Raw genomic sequence first — 27126 nt, 5'->3', positions numbered from 1 at the left:
AATTAGTCTCCCTGGTACACAATATATTTGGTCAGAATGTATTATCTGGCCTAACACTTTACTTAGTCTGTTAACCAGAGTCTTTGAAAGGATCTTGTAATCAGTGCATAACAAGGAGACTGGTCTCCAAATCTTTATGTTGTTTAAGTCTCCTTTTTTTGGTAACAATGTTAGCACAGCCCTACGACAGCTCAAAGGCATTAGAACCTCCTTTGTGCTTTCATTAAATACCTCCAGTAGGTCTTCTTTTAATTCATCTAGAGACCATCTAGACCAGGTGCTTTTCCACACTCCATGCTCCATAGCGCTTTGTGCAACTCATCTAAGGTCAGCTTTTACTTAGTAAAGCATTTGCTTCAACTGAAACTTTCAGTAAGTTTTCAAGGAAAGGGTTGACATCTATTTCACCATTACTAAGCTCACTTTTATACAGTTCTTTATAAAAGTCAGTAGCTCTCATTCTGATTTCAGAAGGGCTTGTTAATAGATCCCCATTCTCTGCAAGTAAGGCATGTATAACCTTATTCTGACCATTCTTCTTCTCTAAATTAAAGAAGAATTTAGATGGTGTATCCATCAATTCAATATTTTGAAAGCGGGATCTAACTAGAGCACCTTGAGTCTTTGTCTCTAGTAAGTCAGACAGAGTTTTTTTCTTAACTCAGAAAGCCTCCAACACATGCAGGTTTTGATCTCCTCCAAACTGCTCCTGGAGACCAAGTATATCTTTTTCCAGTGACTTCATTCTGTTTGTGATTTCTCTTGTGACATTACTGGAATATTGCTGGCAAAACTGCCAAATTTAAATTTTTGCGCAATCCCACCATTGCTTCAAAGATTGAAAACTTTTTTCCTTTCCCTTAGATGTTTCCAAACAAAACTAAAAACCTCTCTAAAATTCTTATCACATAACAGGCCATTATTAAAATGCCAGTATGCACTTTTTGCTTTTATAAAATTAAGCGAGAGAACACATTGTACCATACTGTGATCAGAGAAAGTAACCGGGACTATGCAACATTTCCTAACGAAACTGAATTGGTGTCTAAAACAATAAAATCTATCTAACCTTGCAAAGGAAAATATGTCCAGGTATACTGCCTCTGATCTCCATGAAGTTTTCTCCACACATCAACCAGTTCAAAAGAGTGTATCATTTGAGTTAGCCTTCTACGAGAGGGCATATGAGGTTCTGTATGGTTCCTATCCAAAGCTTGTGTAGTGCAATTAAAATCAACCCCCAGTAATAAAAAACTTCAGGATCACAATCTTTCAGTGCATTACATACTACGTCTAAAAAGAGCATCCTGTCAACATTGTTAGTTGGGGCGTAAACACACATAAAAATGAAAATCCGATTCTCATAATGTGCTCTGACTTCTAAAAATCTTCCTTTTACAATCTCCTCAACTTGATAAGAAACAAAATCGTGACCCCACCACTAGTTGAGGTGTTGTGACTTAACACAGATAACCCATCAAACTCTCTGAACCAGTCGGCTTCAACTACAGCATCACTATGTGTTTCTTGAGCAAACAGTACATCTAAATTCCTCTGTTTCGTTAACTCAAATAATTGAGCTCTTTTCATACATTTCCTAGCTCCATTTAGATTTATGGATGTTACACGTATTTCTCCCATACTGCTACTTAGGAAAGGGCATTTATCTTTGCAAAATGTATCTTCTTTAGCCGATAGCCTTCCTGATCAGTGAAGTGTTCTTCAGTCTTGAAAAGCCTCGCTTTCTCCACAAACTGTTTCACATCTGGAAAATGTTCATCAACTTGAACTTTGCATGCATTCTTTTTCTTTTCAGAAACAACTTAATATTGTCTACCCCATACACTTTACCAGAGGGCTCCATTGAGTTCAGACTGTTTGAGAAACTGCATTCAGACACATCTCTTTCACTTTAACTCTGAAAACTCCCCTTTCTTAGCCTGTCTAACTGTGTGTCGCTGCTTTAATCTTCTCTTCTGAGGTGTTTTAAAAACTTCATCATCTGCCATCTTTTCTGCATCAACTTCCCCTTCAGCAATTAAACTAGTTGTGCTTTCTGTGATGTCAGTAGATTGAACAGTGCACTGCTCAACTTCACTAACAACTACATTAACACTTTCATCCATATGTAACTCAGCAGTGATTACATCGAGGTTTTGCAACCCCACAGTGGTGTCAGTAGTTTCAACAGTGCTCTGTTCAATGTCACTAGTGACTACACTGGCAATTTCAGCCATATCTACCTCATCAGTGATTACATCGAGGTTTTGCAACCCCACAGTGGTCTCAGTTTCCAAGGCCTGAGAGTCAGCAGACTGGGCAGACTCTCTTAAAGCAGAGGCTGGAACATTCTCCACTAATACACCTGCATTTTCTGCCTCTCCTACAGAGTTTACTGCATTTGTTTCCTGTCTTTGTGGACAGGCAAGAATGAGATGTCCAGTTTCACCACACCCAAAACATTTCATATTCTGAGTTGTTGCATAAATTATATAGCTGAAATTGTCATATTTAAAGTTCAGCTTCACATCCAGATCATCATTATTATCTTTCAGAATCATGTATACATGTCGCCTAAATGACATTACATGCTTGAGCAACGGGGATTTACTGCTAATCTGAATCATTTTAATCGGTGACACTAGCTTGCCATAACGTGAGAGCATCTCAGACAACAATTCATTTTTAATGAATGGAGGTACATTAGACAGTATTACCCATTTGGATGGTGTTGACAGGGGAAGTACAGGGTTAAATGTCCCATTAATCACCACGCCACTTTCCACCAGCGCGTTCGCGAGTTCCACCGTTTTCAGAAAAATCACGATCACGTTGTTCATTCTTGACGCAGATATAATGTTCGCGTAACCAACAGTTTCTCCGACGGCCAAGCTGCACTCCTCTATGCTGGTGTTTGAGGCAATCTTAACAGCATGACGCCATGTGAGAGAGTTCAGATCCTCTACACCTGCAGTAGACAAACTTCACACACCTCACCTGAAGCAAATGCCTCGGTGTAACGGCGAACAAAAAACTTCTACCTTAACTAAAAAAAACTCACTAAACTATCACAAAAAAAGAAAAAGAACCAAAAACACAAAAAGAGCAATAAGAAAAAGTTATAGAAAGTAGTACACACTCTTACAATCACAACACTCCTCACCCACTCAGCACATGCGCACAGAGAGAGAGAGAGAGAGAGAGAGAGAGAGAGAGAGAGAATGAATGTTATGCAGTTGTTAGGGTCTCCAGATATGGCACAGGTCCCTCCTTCATTGTAAATCTATTAAATTGTAAAATTTGCAAGTCTGATCACTTTGCAAATAAATTACACACATCTCCTCGACAAGCCGCATGTCTTTGCTTTTGAAAACAAAGATTTTCTCTTGAAACACAACTTCTCTGAAACACACTGTGAGGGATCCATCACACACATACACATACACACACACACACACACACACACACACTCACACACAAACTGATTAAAAATACATTGACGCAGAAATCAAAACATGACAACAAGATGCCCCAAATTTGTCTGGAGTTGAAGAAATGCTCTAAACAACTGACTTCACAAAATCAAATTAGGTCACTGCAAGTTATCACACACACACACACACACACACACACACACACAAACACTCTCTCACTCTCTCTCTCTCTCTCTCTCTCTCTCTCTCTCTCACACACACACACACACACACACACACACACACTCTCTCTCTCTCTCTCTCTCTCTCTCTCTCACACACACACACACACACACACAAACATATGTTAGTTTTGCTATACTTGTCAGGACCCTCCATAGACATAATGATTTTTATACTTTATGCACTATTGATTCTATCCCCTAACCCTAACCCTCACAGAAAACTTTCTGCATTTTTACATTTTCAATAAAACATCATTTAATATGCAATTTCCCTTGTGAGGACCACCCAAAAGGTCCTTACAACCAGAAATGTCCTCACAGAACAGGTTGATTCTCAATACTTGGTCCTCACAAGTATAGCAAAACCTGCACACACACACACAAACACACACTCACACACACACACACACACACACTCACACACACACACACACACACACTCACACACACACACACACACACACACACTCATAAACACCCACTCACACACACAAACACACACACACACACACACACACACACTCATAAACACACACTCACACACACAAACACACACACACAAACACACACTCTTCTGGAAAGATGCAACTTGTCAGAAGTTCATCACAGGTGACATATTTACAGTCTGATCTCATGAAAATTATGTTATGGCAACATTTTAGAAAAATTCGAAAATGAAATGTCCACTGTGTTGCGCAAAATGCGAGTTAAATGTTCTCCAAAACAGATGAGGTTTTTAAGGTTTATGCTCTATCGTGTTTTAAATCAACAAAATTGGCCTCCCTACCCTAAACCTTAAACCTAAACCTAACCGATAGTGTCAAAAAAAGCAAATGTGTGATGAAAAACACAACCACATCATTTTGTGCTGCTTCTATGAAACTTTCGGCTCACGTGTCAACTTGTGTGCTCTTCAGGACTCGTACCCTAACCCTAATAGAACCTAACCCTAACCTAACCCTACCTTTACATTGCAAGTGCAACACTCTATCAGTCGAGCTACCGCACAATTTAATCACACTCAAACAAGCTTGTAAATGTAGTTGATTATGTAATGCAAACATTAAAATGAGTCATGCTCTTTAGTAATAGTGATTAGATGTCATAAGATAGCATTGTGTGAGGAACAGGGTGAAAAGTGTTTATGAACTGATAACCAGCTGTTTCACTCGTGATTTGTGTAAAAGTGAATAAAAGTCGTTGTTGTTGTTGCACCTCTAGTGTTCTTTTGTTATACATACAATGAGCCACGAAAAAATCATTTAGCAAAAATGTTGGTAAAGTAACGTCATTCTGAGACCAGGAAGTGGATTCCAGAGTTGACACATGAAACTATGAAGCGTTGTGGCATTATGAAAAAGTGTTTAATCGATGAGAATCATATTACTGTGATAAAGGGCAGATTCACGGCCGGGCTGCATCGATTCTGTCCACACACACACTCTGTGTAAATGAATCATTCACTGCAGTATCTGCATGTGTGTCATACATGATGTTTGGAGGCTCATACAGACACTATAAGTTGTGAATAAAACACATCTGGTCCACTTTGCAACATATTCTCCATAAGAACCGCCCACTTAGACAGGAAGAGACCATCTGATTGACATGTAAAGCGACCAATCAAAGCTTATTTTGTTTTTACATGACATTAAGAGGTGGGTAAAGAGGTGTCGCAGAAGTGTTGGCCCGTGAACGGGTGTTTAGAAAATGTGTACAGTCTTTGTGAACAGAAGTTCTGAATATTTCACAGACATAATAATATACGACTCTGCTCGTAAATATTTAGTTGACTTGTAAGCGGTCATGTCCCAGTCGATTCTTGACTGGTTTCGAGAATGTTGACTTTTAAGTGAAAATGAACACTTCTGTAAATGTTTCGTTTATTCGTTTTGTTTGCCTCACGTACACATGTTGAGAGATTCCTGATGGTTTACACACAATAACACTGACACTGGCTGCAGTGGTTGCAGTATTGATGTGCGAGCTGAGAGTCTATACTACATTTATGAAAACACACACACACCAGCGAGCAAAGCAGATGGGTGAGCTCTTTAAAAACAAAAATAGTAGCATGTGTCTGCATGATGCTGGCAATCAGCTGCCTCGAAGGTTATCATGACTGATTGTTCTGATCAACCACTGATCGATGCAGAAAACTGATCAATAACAGCACTAATAATAACTATACTACACTTGAATGTGAACTCACTCAAAAACACACGCTACCAGCAGGAATCTATGCTAACACAACTTTAAAGTGATAGTTCACCCAAGAAATGAAAAAATCAGTCATACATTCTGTGACATACAGTCCCATTAACTTCTAACCTTGTGCAACCCCACGCACACATGCATGGACGTTGTATTTTGGCTTCGCTATACGCAAAGCATAATTTAAATTTATCTAAACGGACTGATCTCAGTTCAGGAGACTCTGTGCTGTCAGTAAAGGGTTAAACTTTCGATGTACAGAGTCATGTGACAAAACAACATGGTGCTGATCACAGCGGAGTTTGTCTTTGGGAGAAACGCCAACAAATCTACATCTGGTAAGAAACCTCATTAAGTTTTACACTGAAAACTGTTTGAGTAAAAAGATTAGTCTCTAGTTTCATCCAATATGCCATTTAAAAAAATGTGTACTCTGCTTAACACAATGTACACTTTTGTGTACTTTAGCACAAGAAATCCTATATTTACTGTGCATTATCACACTGAGAATCAATGGGTTCAATCTGAAGCTGAAAAAATTGTTGCTTTCAGAGGCTTTATATGGAGTTAGGATGAAAATAAGGTGCATTTCAAACTGTTTTGAGACCAGTGCAGATAGTCAGCACACTGGAGGTTAAGTCATTCACTAAATAGGGAGCAAGGGAGCATCCCATATCTCTCTATGCAGTTAAGTGCATTCACTCCTAAAATCTGATCAAAAGTTCAGTTTCAGGCTGCAGATGATGTTTGGATCACTCAACATGTTTGACAGACATGTGACAATGATAATCAGTACATAGATTCAGAATTTATAATGTATCATTTTATTTTAACATGGTTGACAGTGATTGGATGATGCTGGACATTACTTTGAATCTGAATTAATTATGCTAATTTATGATGTAATGTCTGTAACGTCTCTGACTTTCTATAGCTTGGTATTATTTTAAATCTCACAGCTTAGTCCCACTGTCCACATATATGGATGTGGAGATGGGGGCGTGGCTGAGTGACATCTGCGGAGAGCAAGGACAGGAGAGGAAGAGCGGTAAGGATTGACACCTGTGGGAAATTATCCCTTACAGCTGTTTTGTGTTGCAGTGAGAGCTGGAGAGGGATAAAAGGGCAGTCCAGACCGCCAGATGAGAGAGAGAGAGAGATGCATGCAGCAGTGTTTTGAATGTGAGACTGAAAAGTGTTAAAAATAAAGAAACTTACATGGACAGTTTACCCGGCCCCCGCTTCCTCCATCAGAATAACAAGGGATCTTTCACAGTGGACATCAATTTTTAGGAAAACTATTTGCACTAAAAATGTTTTTTTTTTTTTTTTGGGATGTTTATTAGGTGCTACTAGTTGCAAATCAAAAAGGAATATGGAAAATGCACACAGAAGTCTCGCTTGGGTCTCAGGAGGATAACGCTGGGTTAGGGTTACCCTAGCAGACCCTTTTCACAACCTGTGATATCATATTTCCACCTTATTTAAAAGTGTCTATCTAGCAAAAACTGTTTTTAGAGGAGTTGAAGCTTGAAGAGGTGGTCACCATAAACTGCCATTGTATGACATCACTGAGCACATTTTTCACAGTTTCTCCCTTTGTGTTAAGAAAAAGAAAGAAACTCATATAGAGTTATAACAACACAGGGGTGAGTAAACAATTACTGAATTAAAATTTTTGGGCGAACTATTCTTTTAAACCTGCTATAGTTTACTTTAGAAAGAAAAAAAAAAGGTTTTGTTTGTGGTCAGGATTCTGATTCATCCCAGCTACTTACTCTTTTAATTCCATTCACCAAAAAGTTTCATTCAGATTTGTTCATTGATTCGTTCATTGACAATTTCTGTAACTTACGCCTTTGCACCTGTAAATGGCGACAAGAAAAAAGTCTTATGTTTTGAACAAGTATTTACTTTGAACCAAAAGCACAGAGTCATTCATGACTGGAACAAGTCTAATTATTTTTTATTAAAATCAACTAAGAGACTTCAGCACTGCAGATTATTTAAGCATCATAAACGTTTCCTCACAAATGACAACAAAGCATATATATCATATTGTGAACTTCTGAGCAAAACTTTTTATCAAGCTATGCAAAAAAAGACAACAATACTAGCCTACAAAATAATTATGAGTTTCAATAACGTCCATATGTCATTGTAATGTGTGGTCATCACTTACTTTTATTCAGAATGAATCCGGCCCCTCTCTTTCAGCCGGTCAGCAGATCCTCGTTCATGAACAAGATGACTGATTCATGCATTTCGTTCGTGAACGAGTTTACCATCACATTCAGTTCATCGACAAATGAGATGTCTCTTCTAGTTCAAACTCCGACTACTAGTTCAGTAAAGTGGCGTATTTGTTCAGTGGGTCAAACCAAGGATATGCTCCTTCACAGCCCGCACTTGAATGCTACTGGCTCATAGTCAGTCTTTACAGGCATGAAAAGCTACCAAAGCAGTCTCGCACTTCAAACTAGAGCTCACTGGCTTTGAAAGGGAGAGACATCAGTGAACGAGAAATATGAGGCAGTGTGTGGAGATGAACGAGAATGATTCAGTCACTTAAAAGATTCGACCAATATCTGCAAAGGGAGCTTTTGTCAGATTTAGCTCACTACTGAAGACAATTCTGTCCCCTAACTATAGCCAAGTATGGACACAGAAACATACTGAACTCCTTCTCTGTGGCATCGTATTGAGAAAGACATGTTGAGTGAGACAGATCTCTTCATGAAGGGAGTTTTCAGGGCTGTTCACTCTTAAAATGTGTGTATTAACAAATACAATAAAATCTGAATCATTTGGTAACATGCTACTGAGAACAGTAAATCTGTTAGGGAACTGAAATTGGTAAAAGGAAACAGAATTGAAACCAGAATTGTCAAACAGAGAGAGAGAGAGAGAGAGAGAGAGAGGCAGAGAGAGAGAGAGAACTCTAGCGCCATCTATTGGCAGTGTGGCATTAATGGAGAGAAACTGGAGGGGGTTTATTTTATAGAAAGTCATAAAAGATCACTAAGCACCAAAAGATCACTTTTGATCTTCCCCCCAAAAGATCACCCCCCCCCCTACACACACTCACAAAAGTCATAATTCATTCTCATGTTGTTCCAAACCCATTTCACTTTCTTTCTTAAGTGAGGCACACTTTTTTCAGTTCTCAGTAAATAATGACTAAATTTCAGTCACACAAAACTATGGAGTATAGTGCATGAGTCATACGGACTACTTTAGATCCATTTTTGGTGCTTTTTTGTCATTTTTGAAGCACAACAGAATTAGTCACCATCCACTTTCATTGTATGAAAAACAGCAGCGTGAACATTCCGCCTAACCTCTCCTTATGTTTTCCAAAGTAGAAAGAAAGTCATACGGGTTTGGAACAACATGAGCATGAGTAAATATGAAGTACATTTTTTTTCTTAGGTGAACTATCCCATTAATTTCTATACCCTTTCCTGTGAGGATTGGTATTGGGGTAATACGACATTTTTGGAAACTACCATGATGGCATCATCTTGTAGTGCTACGTAAATACGATGATATATAAATATGCTAATCATTTAGTACCATATTGAAAGTATCATGTATTATCATTTGATTTCCATGTTGCTTTTTTGGGTTAAGCAGAGACTGTAAAATTAAGTGTGACCCTTTTGTGTTATTATAAGTGAAAAAAACAATAATGATAATAATGAACTACAGAATTATTTTAAATTTGAGGTAGAGAGTAAAAGATACAGACTTTAACTGGATCCTCCAAGACCCAGAACAAGACTAGACCACTTGAGGACCAGATCCAGACTAAAGTGATGTTTATGTGGTCTTGAAGGGTCTCAGGACCAACACCACAAGATCAGGACTGAACAAGCTACTGTGAGGTTCTGATTCAGACTGCAGTTGTTGTGTAATTCCAGTAGATGGCTCCACTATGATATAAATCTCTCTGTAACACCTGATTGTGTAATCCTTAAATCACCTTTTCAAACCAAAGTTACAAAACAGCACAAAACTAACCCTAATAAACAAACAAAACCATGGTATAATGCATATTTGCTGTAGGGTTTGTTACCGCAGCATAAATTGCACCCAAACAAAAGAAATTATGATTTTTGGTTTGAGCAGATGTTGATATGTTTGCCATGTCTCCAGTCTTTCTACCATGAAAGACAGACAATTCATTAAGACATATTCCAGGTGATACTGTATGTTCTGTACTGTACTGTATCTAATACAATGATACTGATATAAGTGACCAAAACATTTTTGGGGGCCACTGAAGATGAATCTCAAGAAAATGTCCTGATCCTATATTACTCCAAAATAAAAAGTAAATAATAATATTTTTAGATCCTCTGATTATTTTCATGACAATTATGCACATTTTACCTGATTGTAAAAAAGATGGCAACTTGAAAAAATGTGATATTATTTAAAGGTGCTGTAAGCGATTTGAGCCGTTTCCACAGGCTGTTAAAATGAGCCGCTGAATTAGCCACGCCCCCTTTCCCCCCAAAACTTCACACTCCAGAGATACCAAATGATCTTAAGACCGACATGAGCAGAAACCGTTGTCAAAAACAATAGAAGCACAATAGCGCCCTCAACTGACAACTGTTATGAGCAACATGCCATAAAAATGGCATTAAGCCTCAATAATTCGCTGCAACTACAATACTATGAGAACATGCAAAACGATTGACAGGCAGAAAGTGTCATTGTCCACGGACACATTTTTGTTTCCTGTTTACAGAGTCTAGAGCTGTCACAGAGACCGGTGAGATATCTCAGTACACTTATTTCATTAATATCGTTCAGGGAGTAATTAAAATGTTTGAATACCTGCTTAAAGCACCTTTAAATTGTATAGTATTTATACATTATCATAGTGGTACTCATGGCACTGCCTTTAAGGTTTGCTTATTTAAATTAAGAAAATAATTGTACAACAGCAATCTTTGTTCTGTAATGCAAAAAAAAAAAAAAAAAAAAAAAGACTTATGGTAATGAGAAACATCACTGAAAACAATAGGAACAGTAAAAGTAAAATGTTCAGATGCTTTATGGTAATGAGAATTGGGTGGTAAAATGTGCTTTTGTGTCCTGAAAATAATGCAAAAAATATATATAATAATAATAATAATAATGCAAAAAAAATTTAATGGTCCTAAATGTAGGTGTCATTTTCTTTATGCAATATATATATATATATATATATTAAAACAATTTAAATTATTCTTATTATTTTTTTTAAATTATTATTCTTATTTATTTTTTATTTTTTTTTGACGGGGTTAAAAATAAACTCATGACAGGTAATATCACAAGGACATATTCTTAAAAGTATTTGTGAAAAGTCACCCATGCATAGCATGTGTTACTAAATTTACCTTATAGACCGAAATTTAAGTTGTTATGCACTCTCAAATCAAATTAAATTAAATCAAATCATTTATCAACTTGTAAACAGCTCACTGGTTCTTGTGTCAAAACATCATTACGTTTGGTCACATGACACGCTCAAATTTCAGTCTGATCATCACAAGTGATCGAATGGGTTGAGAAGATTTGTAAAATAGCACGAGTCGCATCAAATACTTTAACTGTGGTTTTATGGTGTTTTTACTGTACTGTGCGGAGCTTGATACACCGGAGTCACTGTTCACTTTCATTACATGGCAAAAAAGACATGTGAAGATTTAAAAAAAAAAATCATCCTTTTCTGTTCCATAGAAAAAGAAAGTCATATGGTTTTGGTGCAACGAGTAAATGACAGAATTGTAATTTTTGAACTATTCCTTTCAAATTTTTTAAAATGAAAGATTTTCACTTTTTGTCAGACAGCTGGAGCTCACGTGTGAGATTAAAGCGGAGTTCACCAAAAGTAATTTCTCTGATGTTGTACAATACACTGAAATGCCTTGATGAATTTGCCATCAAAATCAAAATACCCCATTACCATTCTGTTTTTTAGAAATACACTGTACACTAATTGTCATGCTGACGGAGTGGTTGGCATGGCAACAAAAGTTGTGACAGTTATAAATATGTACATGTATATATGCATATATGTAGAAATCACAAACATGTCCTAAGGCCATCTGCTGGGGGTTTGAATGGTAACTCATTCATTATTCAAAAGAATACTCCCTGATGAGCATCTATATTTGAGTGAAGGTCATTAACTCTTTAAACTAAATCCACATGGATACTGTACTTGTTCATATGTATGTGTAAGTCCGTGTCTATCTAAAACAACCTGCTAGAAGGCAGCCAATCTGGCTTCAAAAGCTCTGTGGCTGTCTCATCTGTTCTCATTCTGTCTGCTGCTTTCAATACGGTTAGCAAACAGATCATCCTTTCCACCGTCTCGATACTGGGCATTACAAGAACTGCACTCTGCCGGTTTGAGTCTTAACTCAAGGTAGGTCCTTCATGGGGTCTTTGAGAGGGAGTGGTGTCCAATTCACACAGACTAGCTACCGGGGTACCTCAGGGTTCAGTGCTTGGACCTCTACTCTTTCCTTATACAGTACATGACATCACTGGGATCTGTTGTTCAGGCGCATGGCGTTTCCTATCATTGCTATGTTGATGACATATAACTCTACCATAACTCTGGTAGCTAAACGATCTTAGCCTGCCTAGCAGACATTTTGCATTGGATGAAAGAACATCACATCCAACTCAACCTGGCAAAGGCGGATCCTCCCATTGTTCCAACGAGCCCAGCTATACAACATAACTTCACCATTCAGTTAGACTCATCAACAATCAAACTATCCAGGACAGCCAGAAATCTTCACGGACCACGTCACAAGAACAGCCCGATCACGCAGATTTGCTCTGCATATCATTAGGAAGATCAGACATTTCCTATCTGAGCATGCTACACAACTTCTTGTCCAGGCTCTTGTCATATCTAGACTGGACTACTACAATGCTCTTCTGACAGGACTTCCTGCATGTACAGTCAAACCTATACAACTGATCCAGAACAAGGTGGCACGATTGGTCTTTAACGAGCCCAAGAGTATGCACGTCACGCCTCTTTTCTTTCAAGAAACATCTAAAGACACATCTCTTTCAGGAACACTTGACCCAATCCTCCTAATGCACCGTCTTATTTCTTCCTAACAAAAAACTCTCACTCCATTCTTTTCCCAATGTCTATCACCTTCCTCTCTCTACTTGCAATTTTAAACGTTATTGACTCCTTATGACAAATCGCTTTTGCTATATACCTCATTTGTAAGTCACTTTGGATAAAAGCGTCTGCTAAATAAATAAATGTATATTACTTTCTATCTATCTATCTATCTATCTATCTATCTATCTATCTATCTATCTATCTATCTATCTTTCTATCTGTCTGTCTGTCTGTCTATCTATCTCTCTGTCTGTCTGTCTGTCTATCCATCTATCTATCTATCTATCTATCTGTCTGTCTGTCTGTCTGTCTGTCTGTCTGTCTGTCTGTCTGTCTGTCTGTCTATCCGTCTGTCTGTCTATCTGTCTGTCTGTCTATCCATCTGTCTGTCTGTCTGTCTATCTATCTCTCTGTCTGTCTGTCTGTCTGTCTGTCTATCCATCTGTCTGTCTATCTATCTATCTATCTATCTGCCTGTCTGTCTGTCTGTCTATCTATCTATCTATCTATCTATCTATCTATCTATCTATCTATCTGTCTGTCTATCTATCTATCTATCTATCTATCTATCTATCTATCTGTCTGTCTATCTATCTATCTATCTATCTATCTATCTATCTATCTGCCTGTCTGTCTGTCTGTCTATCTATCTATCTATCTATCTATCTATCTGCCTGTCTGTCTGTCTGTCTATCTATCTATCTATCTATCTATCTATCTGCCTGTCTGTCTGTCTGTCTGTCTGTCTGTCATATTTAACCCCAAATCAATACAATAAACAAATTTTTTATTTTTATTTTATTTTTATTTTTTTTGCATTGTGACATTATTCCCAATACTCATTACTGTAATGTATCTGGATGATTTACAATTACTGTTCATACTGTTTTCAGTGGTGTATTTTATTACCATAACAGTCTTTTTTTTTTCTTTTTTTTTACTGCATTACGGTAAAAAAATATGCTCTTGTAAACAAATTTATATTAAAATCAGCGAAAATGAAGGCAGTACCAAATAAGTAACACTATGATGTATAAATACTTTATAATATTTAAATATTTTTTTCATGTTGCAGTTATGAAAATAATATAATGACATTGATCCTGCTGCAGTAATGAGAGTTGGGGGTAAAATGTGAGTAACTCTCATGGCAATAGTAAAAATAGGCTTTATTTTATATATGAAGAATTTATTTTGATTTTGGAGTAAAGGGGGGGGGGGGGGGGGGTGGGCAGGACAATTTCTTGACATTATAAATACGTGTATATATAATAGAAGGAAAGAAATCTTACCGTCTGTACAAAAGGTTGACATGATCAGTGTCACTAATTTACTCACATTTGATTTATGATTTAGAAATAGTGCAGAATCTGAAATATTTTTTCTACATTTAACATCATAACTTTTCTCTGTTTTAAATGTGATCTCAGACTTTTGGACCTGTACATGTAGGCTATATATAGGTGTGTGTACATATGTGTGAAACATGTAAATGTGTGCATTTGTGTGTGCATGTCATTATGAGTGTGTATCGTTGTCAATTTCAGATCTGGATGTTGTGGCGCACTTGATGCGAGGTGACCCTGTGACCTGCGCAGGAAGCAAGTGTGCGATGCAATCTGCTACCCACAGCGCACACATACACACACACACACACACACACACACACACACACACACACACACACACACACACACACACACGTCTTTGCGTCCCTCATCCAAGCATCTCACTAATGAGATGAATTAACTGAATGCAACAGATGTGTGTGGCACAATCTAATGTTATCCATCTGTCAGTCATAATAACACACACAAACACACACTGATGCACAATAGATCACTACTTTGGTTTAAGTAGATGGTGCCATTTTTGCCATGTCCAAAAGTGCCAAGCAGTAACGTCTAAAATTAAAAGCTTCCAGTTTATCGGGACATTTTCAAGGTACATTGTAAAAAAATCACATAGACATTTAGTTGTATCAGCTTGTTTTTAATTTGAGTTAACAAGCGCATTTGCCACCTCCATTAAAAAAAAAAAAAAAAACGTGCTGAATAAACTACATTGGGTGAATTACCTAACTCTGCCTCATTTATCCGGGATCTTTATTCCTAAGAAATACTAATTACATACTGAACAATGTTTCTGATTTGCATTGTGGCATGAATAAATGATGTGGTTAGTGTTATTGGCTTATTGTTTTGCTGTTTTTTTATTTGTGATGTTGTTGTTGTTGTTTTTAGCATCACCCTTATTAAAAGAATTTGTGTGATGATGTTCAGAGCTCATCTTTTAACTCAATGTTTGTTGATTGTTAATGATACTGAAAACAAACAAGCAGGTTGTTAATATATTCAAGTTATTTGGGCTTAAATGCTAAAATAAAAAATAAAAAACATTAAGACATGGTTTTCAAGGATGTTTTTCAATGTAGCTGAGGACTGGGGACTTTGTGACATTTATTAGATTACAGACATTACAATATGATTTTCTGTAAAGCTGCATTAAAACAATGTGTGAAAAGAGCTATATATATATATATATATATATATATATATATATATATATATATATATATATATATATAATTAAACATGACTTCATGTATATTAACCCCTTATACTCTGGTGCATTTTTGGGCTGCTGTCCGCAATTTTTCACACTCAAATTTAAAAGCTCACAATTCACACATACTGTGGACTAATTGCAAAACAATTGGTCTAATTCTTCAGAGAACCCCCCAAATAAAACAAAAAGACTCCAGTTATTCATAATTAATATTGTATGTATGTATAATCTTATGATTATACATACTGTGTGTGTGTGTGTGTGTGTGTGTGTGTGTGTGTGTGTGTGTGTGTGTGTTGTCGTAACTTTGTAAACATGTAATTCTGGTTCTGTTCACTCTACCTCAAATTGAAAAGTTTTATTTTATTCCACTAGATGGCAGAAAGCACTAGAAAAAATAATATATAAAAAATCACAATATACAGATCTGAAATGTAGGTGGCGCTCTAACGCATTTTATTCCTCACAGACGTGCTCGTCCATAGACATTCAGTCTAATGTTCAGTTCAAGCACCACCCTCATTGTCTCATTGAATATCTCGGCCTCTGAGTGGACTAGAAGCTCAATCTAGGAGTCATTAGAAAGCTGAGATCCTCTCCTTTGCAATGATTTCAATAGTCAAAACATCAATAGTTGAAAACATATTTGTATGATGATTTGTTTTGCATGATTTTCCTTCTGGATGACATATTTTGTTCTTGTCATCTAAGATATAACACTGGATTGTTCAGCCAAGCAAGCTCACAGACAAGTGAACAATGGCTAATTTTTTAGAAATCTACCTAAGGTAAAATCAGATATAAAGTTTTTGGCTATTTGGGACTTACAGTAGCAGTAATCAGAGCAGATAAAAGAGACATTTGTATTTGATGACTTTCAGAAATTATATTTCACTTTGTGATTCTTTTGAAAATCTTTTGAACTGTGGTATTAGGTTGCAACAAAATAAATGATACAGTCACATTCCTGAGAATGAGAGCTTTCATTTGATATATAATTTGTCCATTTAGGTGCTATGTCAAGGACTTATATTTTCATATCAATATTTCTACCGCATTACCTCTAGGGGGCGCTAATTTTCAACGTGAATGTTTTGAGGCCTTATTTTGTTATTTTAAGTAACGTAAATGCAGAAGTGATGGTGATCTCTGACAAGTTCAGATTCTAAGCTTTTAAATGATACCTCATATGCCTGACTTATGCAAATAGAGAATTTAACGTTTTAAATGTAATCTTTTTTCACAATATAGCGCCCCCCCCCCCTTTATAGAGTTTAAGGGGTTAAGTCCACATAACTTAAAATTAAAAGTTTGGACAGGATTTTGTCGTCTCAAACTTCTTAAGTTGAAAGAAATTGAAATTTCTACATTTTTAAAAATAATCAATTGATATAGTAAGTTGACTCGACTTACGTTCTGCCCAGCTTAACAGTGTCAAAGCAACAAGATCACTTGACTAAATCCCTTTCCCTTTCTCTAATCGAAGTGTTTCAAACAAAATACTGTTTTATTAATCAGTTGAGGATTCTCAAGATTACTTTCCATCTTGTTAGTCGTTTGTAATATCCCTTTAACAAATGGTTAGGGCTTAAATGACCTAAAAAAATGTCAAGTGGTGTAACCATCAAGTAAAAGATATTAACCCTAAAACAGGTAAGAGTGGAAAATGATTAGCAAAAAATCATTTCATGTCACTTTTTATATCAGAGTTACAGAGTTCAAAAGATTTAGCATAAAACAGAATTTAAGATGGAAAACTTTGTGTAGCTAAAAATGAGCCAGTAATGACAAGAGCCAATCAAACCTCACAAGAGATTCTGCCAAACATGAGTTCTGATTAATTTCTAGAAACAGGTGTAAACAAGGTTAATGTGTAATCCGGTTCACAAGAGGGACTGAGTTTTAGTGCCGAATGAAATGAGAACATGCCGGTAATGAATCGCCGGCCATGTGTTCGTGTCCCTGCTGACTTTGAGCGTTTGACAACATTACAGTGTGAATGAAAAGAGGTCAACGGGGGGTAGAAAACCACCGTCAGCAGGAGACAAACACACACTCGCATAAAGACGCTTAGTGTAACCGAGAACCGACAAACAGTCAAACGGCTCCGTGAACAGCAGGACTTCAATATTGCTGTATGAAAACAGAGCGCAGATGACTGAGTGGAGAAAAGATCATTTGCACTCTTTGTCTGCAGGTGTAACGATACTTAAAGTCTGGAAAATCCCATCACTTTCATTGTATGGAAAAGAGAATTGTGGACATTCTGCTAAACATCTCCTTTTGTGTTCCACAGAAGATATAAAGTCATGTGGGTTTGTAACAACATGACATAAGTTTGGACCATCCTTGACAAACATTATAAGTAGACTTTAGGAAAAAAATACAAATCTTAAGTGCAGAATATGACGTATTTAAAGTTCATGACAGATGTTTATCCGGATATACTCTGATGCACAGAAGTGTTAATGGCAAAGAGACAAACCCAACCCTTCTCTGTTAACTCAGGACATGAGAAAACAATGCCACGGGATGAAATCATTCACAAATACAGAAATGCAGTCTGTACGGATGGAGCAGTGATTTGGCCAGCTTCTAGTATTTATAAATAAAGCATTCAAATTCCCACAAACACACCAAATCCTGTCCAACACTGACCATGTTTGTTACACACACACATATGGCCTGACAATCTGCCACCACAAACATGAGCAATATTTGTGTGGCTGAATGTGTACTGACAGTCTATAAACACTGACCGGATGGATGGACAGCTGAAGTACATTTATAACAGTGCGTGTATATGCATCACAGGAGATTTATGTCATTTTTGTCATGAAAATTCCCACCACAGTGTCACTTCCAGCACATCTTAAATTCAGTATTATGGTTATCAGAATTCTGTGCTGGAAATGACGCTGATGGAAATGACATTTTTAACGTTTAAAAAAAAACAAATCACAGACTTCTTTGTCTTGCAAAGGCTAATTTCATGGCTAACATTTTATATATCCTAAATACACACAATTAAATCATATTTTCACACTTTTTGCATAATTTGTCAAAATTACAGCTTGATTTGAAATGACGCGCAATGAAACTATTCTGCTCACAAGTGATATTTCCCTTGATTTTACTTTGTTTTGTCTCATATTTCATCTCAAGCATGCTCTTCTCTGACACTTTTGTCCACTTGGTTAACTAACTCTTTCCCCTTTCTTCTAGAGTCTCTTATTTTGAATTCACCTTCTGCACTACATTTCCCAAGAAACACCCGTCCGCCAGCATTGTGTTCAGCTGTTTTACCTTTACCTTCATTTGTGCCCCTATTTATACCTTCATGTTTAGTTATTCCTGGTCTAGTCTTGTCCATAGTAGCATTGTAGCAAAGTAGTTCTTTTGTTCATCAAGCCTTGTGTTTTTGTATTGGTATATTGTCTTCTTCATCATTAAAAACTGCTATTGGGTTCACTAACTTCTCTCTCTCCTGACTCTTTGCATGACACCATGTTTTGTAGTTGTGCCCAAAACCTCTTTATTTTTCCTCAATCTTTCTCTTATAAATAGTGACACACACAAATGTCAAAATTGCAACAACATTTTTTTATAATGGTTTATTACCAAAAGTGTATAGGGTCTTTAGAGACCTGAGGTATGTAAGACAGACAGGAAGACAGAAAGACAGACAGACAGACAGACAGAAAGAATGAAAGACAGGGAGACAGACAGGAAGACAGAAAGAAAGAAAGAAAGAAAAAGAAAAAAAGACAGAAAGTAAGAAACAGGTAGACAGACAGACAGACAGAAAGAAAGAACGAAAGACAGACAAAAAGAAAGACAGGAAGACAGAAAGAAAGAAAGACAGAAAGACAGACAGACAGAAAGAAAGACAGACAGATAGACAGACAGGAAGACAGAAAGAAAGAAAGACAGAAAGACAGAAAGACAGACAGATAGACAGAAAGACAGACAAAAAGAAAGACAGACAGATGGACAGACAGAAAGACAGACAAAAAGACAGACAGAAAGACAGACAGACAGAAAGAAAGAAAGATAGACAGACAGACAGAAAGAAAGACAGACAGAAAGTAAGAAAGACAGAAAGATAGACAGAAAGTAAGAAAGACAGACAGAAAGTAAGAAAGACAGAAAGACAGAAAGTAAGAAAGACAGAAAGATAGACAGAAAGACAGACAGACAGAAAGACAGACAGAAAGACAGACAGAAAGTAAGAAAGACAGAAAGATAGACAAAGTCAGAAAGTAAGAAAGAAAGACAGACAGAAAGTAAGAAAGACAGAAAGAAAGACAGACAGACAGAAAGACAGACAGAAAGTAAGAAAGACAGACAGACAGAAAGACAGAAAGATAGACAGACAGAAAGACAGACAAAGAAAGAAAGACAGAAAGACAGACAGAAAGTAAGAAAGACAGAAAGATAGACAGAAAGATAGACAGAAAGACAGAAAGATAGACAGCAAGACAGAAAGACAGACAGACAGAAAGACAGACAGAAAGTAAGAAAGACAGAAAGACAGAAAGTAAGAAAGACAGAAAGACAGAAAGAAAGAAAGAAAGACAGAAAGATAGACAGAAATACAGAAAGAAAGACAGACAGAAAGACAAAGAAAGACAGACAGACAGAAAGTAAGAAAGACAGAAAGACAGACAGACAGAAAGAAGGAAAGAAAGAAAGACAGACAGAAAGCCCGCTGTATGAAAGCTGTAATTCTGATCATTTATATAAGTCAGAGCAACACAAGTCAGAACAGTCTGAAGGTCTGCGCCATGTTTAGTGGATGCAGCTTGAAATCTCTAGGAGGAGATACAGTCCTAACCATGTCTGCAGAATAACAAAGCCAACATAATAATCAGAACAACCAAAACTGAAGTAAACTTTAAAGTAAAAGTAAAAGATCGATCTTGGGATTTTAAGAATCAACATTGGGATCGCTCAAATGAAGATCACGAATAATCCGAAACAAATCAACTCTTGAGGGATTCACGTCTATGTGTTGTGTTTGGCCTTGCATCATATCTGCTCTCCTCACATCCGTTTAAATCAACAACTCACAGCTAATGAATGAGCTAATCAACCTAGAGGAATATCTCGAGAACTGCTGACAAATTAAAACAGACACTTCACACAATCGTTTAAGGGAAGATTATATTTCCAGAAAACACACTGAAATGAGTAGTCAGGGGTTTTGCCCTTGTCTTCATTTTCCACCATGACCTCTAAAATATGGACGTTTGAGATCATATCACGAAAGTGATACCAGCACCAGCAGACCACATCCAAACTGATTCCAGACGTCCAGCGTGTTTCCTGCACACCTCACCGTTAGCACTGTATTCACCACACAAATGTGATCTTTATCTTTATGAGATTGTGTTAGGCACGTGCCATGTGGCACCTGTCTGACATTAACAGCCCGTTGTACTCACCAAGTGAGTGTGTTAGCACGCTAGTCAGTAAGATAAAGCAGTTCCTAAGTGAATCAGACATTTCTACCACGAGCAAACAGTGAGCACATTTTTTTAGTGGTCTATTTTTCCCGTTTATTTTCTCCATAGTCATTAAAAAAATAAAGACAGGGTTCCCACCATTTCTGACCAATGAATTTCCAAGACTCAGGCTGCGTCCTGATTCACCTACTTGTACTACACCTTTAAAAGTACATACTTTGATCCATTTGAACCATTTTGACCGATAACCTGAAAAGAACCGACTCAAAAGAATGATTCGCTCACAAATTGGGCATCACTTTGGCATGCGAGCAAGTTTTCCTTTACATAAGCTCTAACCAAGAGCAATATTTAGGTGATAAACTATTTTAGAGCAGAACTAGAAAAATGATTATTCACTCTAGGCATTTCCATGACTTCTAAGATATTGTTCATTTTCGTGACTCTTCCAGGCCTGGAAAACACAGTTTGAAAGCTGAAGTGAGTAACTTCTGTGCCATTAGAGTCACCAGGCTTTTAAAGTATTTTAAAATTTAGAAAGTTACAAACTTCAGCTTTAAACTCCCAGATATTTCCGGGTTTTCCACAACTGTGGGAACCCTGTAAAGAGTTCTAAGCCATGCATCAAAACCAGCTAATAAATGTAGAAAATATACAACATTAAAAACATACATTTAAATTGCATGAAAGCAAAAATGCAAAGGTACAAAACTATACTTAAATACATTATTGAAGGGAATTAAATACTTAACCTCGTGCGACCCCACGTCCACGTGCGTGGACGTTGTATTTTGGCTTCGCTATATGCAATGCATAATTTAAATTTATCTAAACGGACTGATCTCAGTTCAGGAGACTCTGTGCTGTCAGTAAAGGGTTAAACTTTCAATGCACAGATTCATGTGACCAAACAACATAGTGCCGATCACAGCGGAGTTTGTCTTTGGTTGAAATGCCAACATAACTACATCTGGTGAGAAACCTGATTAAGTTTTTGCATTGAAACCTGTTTGAGCCAAAAGATCAGAGTCTCTAGTATCATCCGATATGCCATTTTTTTAATTTGAGCAATTTATCACGAAACAGCACGCTATTAAACACGACGACCACATATGTGGACTGTAGGCTCAGCTTCAGTTAAAATATCCTATATTTACTGTCTGTGCATTATCACATTGAGAATCAATGGATGCATCCAAAAGCTGAACAATTTTGCTTTCAGAGGCTTTATATGGAGTTAGGATGAAAATAAGGTGCATTTCAAACTGTTCTGAGACCAGTGCAGACAGACAGCACACTGGAGGTTAAGTCATTCACTAAATAGGGAGCAAGGGAGCATCCAATGGTGCATTCAATCCAAACTTCCTATTTAAAGTTCAGTTTCAGGCTTCAGATGATGTTTGGATCACAACTTCAACTGAAATGTTACCTTGATAACACAGCAGCAAAATCCATGTTTATACAGGTCATGTTTGCATATTAAAGAATACAATATGTTATATTGCTAAGGCAAATAAAAAGTTTGCATTAAATATTGCTTCAAATTTATTTCAACTAGCATAAAAATGTAATGATTTTAGCTAGATAATAATGTTTACGTGCAATGCAGCAAAGGGGTCTGTGGTTGCCTCATCAGCAGTACTGTCTTACTACATACTCAAAAGTAAAAATAACATACTTTTAGTGTGCAGTACAAGTATGGGAACTGAGATGCATCTTTTGGCCATTGTGACCTCGGCTTCACATTGGTGTCTCAGATACAAGCATATGATTTACTGTTGAACAACCCTCTTAATCTCGTAAGAGATGAGACCACCCTGTCAGCTCACCGCACACGTCTCAAAAGTGAACATTCTGTACACTTTCCTCCCTGAAACCTGACACTTACTGTCACAAACTGCGTACAGCCAAGCAGCGTATGCTCCGATGACAATTATCTTCACTGGTACACCCACACTGTTCCCACTGCATCACTTTAAACTCTCTCTACTTTCACTCTTCTGTGAGGAACGAGAGAGAGAGAGTAGTTTTAGCAGCATACAGCAGCTCAGGGGGATCTGCTCTCCTGTGACTAGAATAATGTAGCTTTCTTTTGCGTCTTTACTCTCCAAATTCTGGAAGGCCTTTTTATCATCAACAATCCCCCACAAGAGCATACGTGAAGCATACACCAGTCGTTTCGTCAAATCCCAAATGTTAAAACACGACAAAGTACCATCTGTGGATGTGTTCACAGAAAAATCCATGAGATACAACACCTGAGGGAACTTCAACACCATCGTACCGTAGCTATCAGTACGAGCTTTCTGATCAAGTGATCAAGCCAAAGAAACATGCAAAAAATGACAAACGGTAAAAACGTCTCACGAAAGCTCGCAAACACTCTCATGAAAGAATATCTAGGTCATATTTAAATCAAATAAAAAAATACAAATAATAATAATAATAAAATATATAAAATAAAATATCAAATAAAATAAAATAAAACCTTTTGCTCTGCTGTAGCTCTCAAAACATATACAGTATGGCATCGTTGACATCAATGACAAAGACACACAAGAAGCAATGGTGTTTGCTGTCAAAGCCATCGATGTGCCATTTCTGTAGTTCATTTCAGAGCTCTGACGCAAAAATACTGTATGACCACAGAAGACTTCAAATATGTAGTGCACACGTTGTATGGACTACTTTTTATTATACTCTACTGGTGCTTTTTTTTCCCCCATTCAATTCCATTATATGGGAGAGATTGGCCAGAACATTAACAAACATTATCATAAGATATTATAAATTCAATGCAAGACATGAACATCATGACAAAATTAGTTCAGCTATGTGGTCAGAAAGAAAGTCTGTTGATATATTTTATATCTGGTGGTGTTTTGTTTTGTTATGTATCTGAAACAGCACATGCAAACCTGATGAACAAACAAGTATGAAGAAATACTGGCCAGAACTTCTCTCAGCGTTAAATCAAACTCCAGCTGCTGAACTATACACACACACACACACACACACATGGCCAACTCCTCAAACTTAACCAACACTACTAAACATCCCTCTCTCTCTCTCTCTCTCTCTCTCTCTCTCTTTCTCTCTCTCTCTCTCTCCTTCTCTCTCCATTGTGGTTGAGCTACTCATCTTCTCTCAACCCCTGAGACATGAGGTCTCTCTCTATCTCTCATTCCAACTATTTTATTCTCCCTTCAACTAGAACAGAACAGAATAGAATTGTTCAGGTTATAAAAAATGAAATAGAACTGTACAGAATAAAACAGAACAGAACAGAATAGAATAGAACAGAATAGGACCGAACGAATTATAGAAAAATAGAATGCAATATAACAGAACCAAATACAATAGAATTGTTTAGAATACAACAGAATTGAAAAGTACAGACTAGAATAGAATAGAACAGAACAGTATGGAAGATAAAACAGAATGCAAAAGAACAGAACAAATAAATAAACAGAACTGAACAAAATAGAATAGAACCATATAGAATAGAATGGGATAGAATAAAGAATTTTAGAATAGAACTGAAAAGAATGGAAAATAACAAAAGAGAATGCAATAGAACAGAACACAATAGAATAGAATTGTTTTGAATACAACAGAATTAAATAGAATAGAATAGAATATTTTAGATGGAACATAATAGTACAGAACAGAATCGAATAAAAAATATGGAAGATAAAATAAAATGCAGTAGAACAGAACAGAATAGAATTCTTTACAATAGAGTAGAATGAAACAGACTAGAATTATACAGAATAGAATACAATGGAAAATAATACAGCATAATAGAATAAAACAGAACAGTATGGAAGAAAACAAAATAGAATACAGTAGAACAGAACAGAATAGAAAAGTTTAGAATAGAACAGAATTGAACAATACAGAATAGAATAAAACAATATGGAAGATAAAATAAAATGCTATAGAACAGAATAGAATAGAATTGTTCAGGTTAGAACACAATGGAATAGAACCATACAGAATAGAATAGAATAGAATAGAATAGAATAGAATAGAATAGAATAGAATAGAATAGACCAGTATGGAAGATAAAACAAAATGCAATAGAACAGAACAGAATAGAATTCTTTACAATAAAACAGAACAAAACAGACTAGAACTATACAGAATAGAATACAATGGAAAATAATACAGCATAATAGAATAAAACAGAACAGTATGGAAGAAAACAAAATAGAATACAGTAGAACAGAAAATAATTGTTTAGAATAGAACAGAATAGAACAAAATATAATAAAACCATACAGAATAGTATGGATGATAACACAATAGAATTGAACAGAATAGAACAAAATAGAAAAGAACATGACAGAATAAAACAATACAGTACAGAAAATAATAGAGCATAATAGGAAAAAAAAACTGTATGGAATATAACATAGAATGCAATAGAATAGAATGGGAAGGAGTAGAAATGGGCAGAATAGAATAGCATAAATATTATGAATGAAGATTTAAAATACTCTGAACAGGCAACTCTATCACACACACACACACACACACACACACTGTTGTTCTTCTACGCTGTTCATGTGTTCAGCTGTATACACACACACACACTCTGTTGTTCTTCTACGCTGTTCATGTGTTCAGCTGTATACACACACACACACACACACACACACACTGTTGTTCTTCTACGCTGTTCATGTGTTCAGCTGTATACACACACACACACTCTGTTGTTCTTCTATGCTGTTCATGTGTTCAGCTGTATACACACACACACACACACACACACACACACACACACACAGATGTGAATACTCACAGACTGCTGCTTCAGTGTGTCAGTGATTCCTCTGAACAATCCGATCGACTCACAACAGCAGCTGAACAACAGCACAAACTGAGACACAGTCACTCGCTCCTGATACACATACAGTCAGAGTCATCTGTGAGGGAGAGAGAGAGAGAAAATGAGCACACTGGAGAGAGAGAGAGAGGAGGAGGAGAATCCACACACACACACACACATATACACAAACAAGCTCAGCTCTATCTGATGGCACTGAGATGAGGTCCGCCTACCTGCTTATCACACACACACACACACACACACACATACACACACACACACACACACACACACACACAATTTCATTTGGGAAGATGCCAATTCCCATAGTACTTCTCTATAATGTGTACATACATTTACAGCCAGCGCATGTGTAAGAGAGTAATACTGAGAGAAATACATTTTATTAATGGTGTATGCTAATCATCACCATCACTACTGCTCATGCAGTACTAATATTTTCCACCCAAAACTTCAGTGTGTAACTCGTCCCGCACTTTTTGTGCTACCGACATGAGGACAGTTGTGCTGTTACTCACTAAGAGATCAGACTTATGAGTTTCACACTGGCAGACGATAAAACAGGTGAAGGAATCCATTGTAAAGAGGCCACACACATATTTATAGACCAGAATATCCTAGAGACTTGACTGTGTGCTCTGTTGACTTAAGGCAGTGAGCAATCACCTAGTACCACAAAAGTAAACAATCCAAGCACCTTAGCAACACCCTAACAACCACCCAGAACAGCCCAACAACACCTTAGAAACCACTCAGAACAGCTTAGCAATGACCTAACAACAACACAGAACACCCCAGAAATGCCCTAGAACAGTGGTTCTCAACCTTTTTGACTCCAAGGTCCCCCATTGTCGGAGAAAATATTTGAAGGCCCCTATGTAGGCTATTAGATATTTATATTATAGGATATATCTATTATAACATATTTCCTTAAGCTTTGTGATTCCAGAAATGTCTAGAACTGTATATTCTTCATAAAAAGCAAGCTGTTAAAGGGAGTTATTACATTTTTAGCATTTTCAGTACGTTGAATTATAATAATTATATTAAAATTATAATAATATATCATATGTTAAATAATTTTAAGAGATCTTCAGGCCCCCCTGGTAGTGTGCTGAGGCCCCCTAGTGGGTCCCGACCCCCTGGCTGAGAACCACTGCCCTAGAAAGCACTCAGAACACCTTGGCAACACCCTAGAAACCAA

At 36.9% G+C, this 27126-nt stretch overlaps 1 protein-coding gene across 2 annotated transcripts in view; it reads right to left on the bottom strand.

Annotated features, from left to right (window-relative positions):
• LOC127452000 (RNA binding protein fox-1 homolog 3-like) overlaps nucleotides 1-25987 on the bottom strand; it is a 270610-nt gene extending 244623 nt beyond the window's left edge. For both annotated transcript variants that reach the window (XM_051717118.1, XM_051717117.1), the window contains exon 1: nucleotides 25875-25987. The gene's annotated coding sequence lies outside the window, so the exon portion shown is untranslated. The remainder of the gene's footprint in view (nucleotides 1-25874) is intronic.
• Between the last annotated feature and the right edge of the window lie 1139 nt (nucleotides 25988-27126).

This window comes from Myxocyprinus asiaticus, chromosome 14 (assembly GCF_019703515.2).
Source record: "Myxocyprinus asiaticus isolate MX2 ecotype Aquarium Trade chromosome 14, UBuf_Myxa_2, whole genome shotgun sequence".
NCBI lineage: Eukaryota > Metazoa > Chordata > Actinopteri > Cypriniformes > Catostomidae > Myxocyprinus > Myxocyprinus asiaticus.
Note: the sequence above shows the minus strand (reverse complement) of the source record. Positions and strands in the feature narration are given on the sequence as shown.